Below are 5,454 nucleotides of genomic sequence, written 5' to 3'. Positions count from 1 at the left end.
TCCAGGCCCTCTGGTACCTGTAGGCATAAATATTTTGCAACCTACTTTCAATGAGGGTCCAACCTCTCCTCTGTCCCACCACCCAGCAGAGGTAGTGGAAGAAAAGTTAATAGGATATTGGGAAATGGACCTGTTCAACAATAGTTCTTTGGGGGTGAGCTTGATCTTCTTGGGCAGCAGTTCAGTCCTGTAGCAAAAAACAAATACAATTCAGCAGCTGCCTATCATTTCTCTAGGCAGGAAGACACTGGTATGAACCAGCAGCTACAGTCTAGTCCTTTCAGCAAGCAGATACCAGGCAGCTGTAGTTAGATCCTGAAGAAACTACCAGGCTTTCCAACTGGCCTGAGGCAAGGCGGAGGATGTAGCAAGTGCCACAGGAACTTCAGGAGCAGTTCTTGGGTGAGTTTCTCTCAATGTCAGAGTTATCACAAGTTGAGGTCAACAACACTATTTACAAGAGGTTGAATCAGTGCATGCATGTCTTTAATGAAGAATAGAGAGGCGGGGCAAACTAAACCAAGCTCAATGCTTTCTCTCCCACTGTCTGTGGGATCATATTTATAGTTTTTTACCCCAGGTCCTTTCATGTATTTGCTATACCCAAACATTCTTTCACCTGTATCTGCTTCAGGAAAAACAGTCTTTCACGGGTTAGCTTTAGCAAGATATCCCTTCTCCTGTGTGCTCCACCAAAACATCATTTGGAATAACCAACTTTCTAAAGAACTACAAGTTTCCACTTCAGGTGCCAGACTGGTAGTCTTCTCAGGCTTGCTTTTTTTTCATAGAGTGTTAGGTTACTAATTATTTAGATGTTCATAGGTCAGAACACTAAGCACAGACATAGCCTTTCTCCCATCTGCCACCAGTGAACATGCATGTGACACAGCAGACATACCTGCAACCCCTCTAGAGTCAAGGCAACTGTCTATGTAGAATGTGGACTCACCAATATAGAAGAATTTTGATCTAGCCAGATGGCTGCTCTGTGAAAGGGATCACAATCAAAGACATCCTAGGTCTCCACGATGCTGCCAATGCAGACTTACCTTTAGTACACACCTTTAAGCCCTAACAGTGGAGAATATATATATACTCTCACTCTCACTAATCCAACACATTTCCACCCTGGCCAGGCTTCTCAGCCTGCAGAGTAAAGAAATCACACTTACCTTGCACCATATGCTATTTCCAATATTAATCTCTCAAGTTCCCAGCATGAGACATTTAGTTTCTAAAATGAATCATGATGTATAATTAATTATTCTCCCTATAGACGCAAGATAAAAATTCAGAGACTTTACAAAGATTTTCTTCATGCATCATAAATTTTGTTTCATATGCGGATGTTCCCTGATAATATGAATACATCTGGCCAATGATGTTTTGAAATGAAACAATAATAAATTTATTTTACTCTACAGAACATACTACTGTTTCTTACTTTTTGGTTAAATACTAAGAATTGAAGATGAAAGTCACAATTTATGAAGGTAACGGGTATCCAACCACACAGTAAGTCTTTACAATTTCTTTATCAAAAGTAATTCTATTTCAAATTGTTTACCTTTTTTGGTCGGTAAAGTGTTTGTTCTGTCCAATATAAGAAGGTTATATATCTTGTATAAGCATGATCCTTGAAAGACAATAAAGCATTTTTAATTTTTCATTCAGAGCCTATAAAACTCTGACAGGATGTTTATTTGAAGTACCTTTTATCTGTATTATACAAGACTAACAATGATATGATATCTTTAAAAAGCAAACAATTAGCAGACAAATAATGCTACCATAGTTATTGTTCTCACAGGGAGTGATTTTGTGAACTGAGTATGTCTAAAGCTCCCTTGCAGAGAGGAGTGGGAGAACGAATTGATAAGACCAGGAGAAAATGGCTCCCTGCCCATCACTTCATCTCCTTATCTTTAACTTGTCATTTGTCATGTTGATGTTCTTTGTCTCCTGTTCCTCTCTTTCAACACCCCAAATAGGATTCTGAGATTGAGTCTGTACAAGAATCAAGAAACACATATACCCTAGTATGATATATTATTCCAGAGAGCACCCTTAAGACAAGTTTCTAAAGCCATGAAAAATAATTTTTAACAATAAATATCCCCAGAATGTAAGACATTTATGTCATCTTCTTAATTGGTTAGAAAAGTCACTCTGTAAGAAACAGTAGTTTCCCCATGCTATGTAGATCTGCAGATACTTTCTAAAACACACTTCATTTGTAGTTTTAAATTATCTTACAAGTAAAGTTTCATAATGATGTGTGTGTGTGTGTGTGTGTGTGTGCGTGTGTGTGTGTTTGTAAAGTGTTCTCAAAGACTCCACAGATTATCATCACAGAAGACGTGAGTACAAGTGAGTACTATGAATTAGCATCATGGACCTTTCCATAGGCCAATGAAGTCTGAGCAGAAGACATAGAGGAAACTCAGTAGAGAAGCAAGACAATCTTTCATATAACAGAGCAAATGTCACTCAGTCAGGGGCCATTGTTGGGCACCAAACAGGGACATACTGTAATGGTAAGTGCAATATTCATCTGATTTCAATTCAAGTAATTCAGTGCTTAGCTTGGGGTTCTTGCTATTTACATTCCTTGGGACAGAACAGACTTCCAGTCTTAAGGCCTGTTGAACCAAGGCTTGAGGACTCAGCCCCCAGCCTGTGAGAGATACAAGCCTGACAGCTGTCCTTCCTTCACCCACCTCTTTATAAAAATGGAGAGTTGCATAAAATCATCTCTTAGGGGTCTTCCAGTCCTGGAAGTCTCAGCCTTTTTCCTATGTTTCAATCATTTTTTTTTCATACTATCTTTTTAGAGGTCAGTACTGTTTAAGGTCATCCCAGCCACACAGTTCTGAAAATAGGGGCTCGTTGAAACCACGGAATTAATCTAGCCATAAAAATAGACACAGGTCAACATAGTATTGAGCCTAAAAGGGAAAAAGTGAAAGAGGCTGTGATGAGAAAATTATACCTGACCTCAGCTCACTATTTCCTTTGGCTTTGGTTTTTATAGGATGCTATATTTCTGAAGGAACCATTCATATTTGCTGCAGGTAAATGCCTGCGTTCAGAATTTATTGAGACAGGAAGCAGAAGGTCAAGGTACAGGCCAAGGGTAACTAAAGCAGAGAAACGCAGCATTTGAGAGTGATGGAGACAAATGCCAACTGTGAGCTCAGCATGCACTGTGGGTGCAGAGGAAAGAAACGCCTGCAGAAAAACAATGAGGCAGAGAGAAAAGTTCTTAGTACCCCAGCTGTTAAAGTGGTCCCTGCTTGCTTGAATAAACTGAGTCCTTAAATGTATAAGGCATTTACAGGGAAACTTACAATCATTTAATTAACTAATTTTAAAGGGAAAAAAACAGTTCTCTTTGATACAGAAATATTATCTGGGCAGGAAATAAGAGGCTAGCAGATATCTCCAGGGACATGTTCTCTTCTCCCTAATATCACTCATCATCAATACTTCCACTGGAATTCTTTCTCACATCCTTTTAAAGTAGGTAAAAATAAACAAATATGTACCCACCAACCAAGCATTCCTTTATAAGGCCTCTTTTGTAATAGAGGTGCACAACATAGTTTAGGGAATCTGAGTGTGTTTTCTTTCCATATAAGTGTTGGAAGCTGTAGACGAGATGCTCTTGCAATTTAATGCATAATACAATATAAAATTATTCTCCTGGTTTGTAAAGTTTTCAATGCACATGGAAATAAGATACAGTTTTGATACAAAAGCCAAGTTAACTTTTGCATATGATTTCATAATTCTGGTGTGGTGGTCAAAAAGATATTGGTATTTAACTTGGATATTAACCTGCTCGAGAAATGCAATTTAGAATGGCATGCATGAATTTGGAGCCCTCATCATAGAAAACACAAGCATCACTTCCTTTAAAGGTTTTCTTTTGAAACAATTGCAGATTGGTTTGCAATAACAAGAAACAGCAGAAAGAGGAGGCATGTCTTTTGTACTACTTTTCTCCAGTGGCTATGTGATTAATATTACAATTTGGATATCCTTGTTCAATGTATGGTACTTCTATAAATTTCAATTTTATGTGGCCCTGTGTTTTTGTTTATATATTTGTAGGCACAATTTTTTGCAGCTTACTTTTAATAAGGGTTCAACTTCTCCTGTAGCCCACCACCCAACAGAGGTAGTGGAAAAGTGATTAAGATATGGGGGAAGTGAAGCTGTTCAACAATAGCTCTTTAAATAGATAAATAAGATAGGTAGATAGACAGACAGACAGACAGACAGACAGACAGACAGACAGACAGACAGACAGACAGATAGATAGATAGATAGATGATAGATAGGGCAAGCTCCATCTTCTTGGGCAGCAGTTCAGTCCTATAAGAAACATCAAACATGACTTAACCCTTGCATGCCAGTCCTCCAGGCAGGCAAACAACAGACACAAAACAGCAGCTACAATCCAATCCTTTCAGCAAGCAGACCCCAGGCAGCTGTAATTCAATCCTGAAGAAACTGCCAGGCTCACCAACTGGCCTAAGGAGAGGCTGCCGAAACAGCAAGCTGCACTGGGAAACTTACAAGCAGTTCTTGGGCAAGTTTCTCTCAATGTGAGCATTATCAAAATTTTGAGCTCAACAACACTATATAAGGCAAACCAATATGTGCATGTCTGCACTGAAGAATAGCAAGATGGAGCAAACCATACAAAAGCTCCCACTGACTAGTGAGGTCATACTATGAGGTATACTCCTTCATCAAGAGTCCTTTCATGTATTTGCTGTATCCAAACATCTGTCACCTGTGTCCACTTCAGGGAAATAGTCTTTCATGTGCTTGTTTTAGCAAGACATCCTTTCACCTCTGTGCCCCAGCAAAACATCATTTGGCATAAGTAACTTTCCAAAGAACTTGAAATTTCCACTTCACGTGGTTTTTTTTTAATTACCAAAAGTTTCATGTATAAATAAAATGTATTTTACCAAACCCACCCCTACGTCCTCCATGCTAACTTCCTAAACCTACCCACCACTTCCCTCCTGTCTGCATGCACTCTTCTTTAAACCTACCAAGTTCATTTGTGTTACCAGTAAGCATAAGGTGGTAGGCTATCCACTGAACTTGGATAACTTATCATGGACTGCATCCAGAGAAAATCTACTTTTAGTTGAAAATCATTTTTTTGAGATGACAGGGTCACTGCACACATAAACTTACAGTTGCTGTGACTGCATGCACTAAACATGCATGAGATCAAGTGAATCACAGTTCTTCCGGGGGTGGGAGAGGAGTTCAGGAAGTCTTATCCCTTGCTGAGGAGCCATTGCCAGTGGATGGCTGCTAAAGGAGGGACAGTGAATTTTTAAGTTTACATTTATGGCATGAATAAGCATTAATATTCACTACTGTGAAGACAAAGGACGGTTCTAATGCCAACAGCATGCTCCA

The 5,454-nt window shown here is 39.1% G+C and overlaps 1 non-coding gene across 1 annotated transcript; it reads right to left on the bottom strand.

The window, feature by feature from the left end:
• Positions 1-791: 791 nt before the first annotated feature.
• LOC116897567 lies at positions 792-923 on the bottom strand. The gene has a single exon (XR_004387578.1). It is a non-coding gene; the product is annotated as a small nucleolar RNA SNORA17 (small nucleolar RNA).
• Positions 924-5,454: the final 4,531 nt, after the last annotated feature.

This window comes from Rattus rattus, chromosome 3 (genome assembly GCF_011064425.1).
Source record: "Rattus rattus isolate New Zealand chromosome 3, Rrattus_CSIRO_v1, whole genome shotgun sequence".
NCBI lineage: Eukaryota > Metazoa > Chordata > Mammalia > Rodentia > Muridae > Rattus > Rattus rattus.
This window is presented reverse-complemented; position numbering and strand designations above follow the sequence as displayed.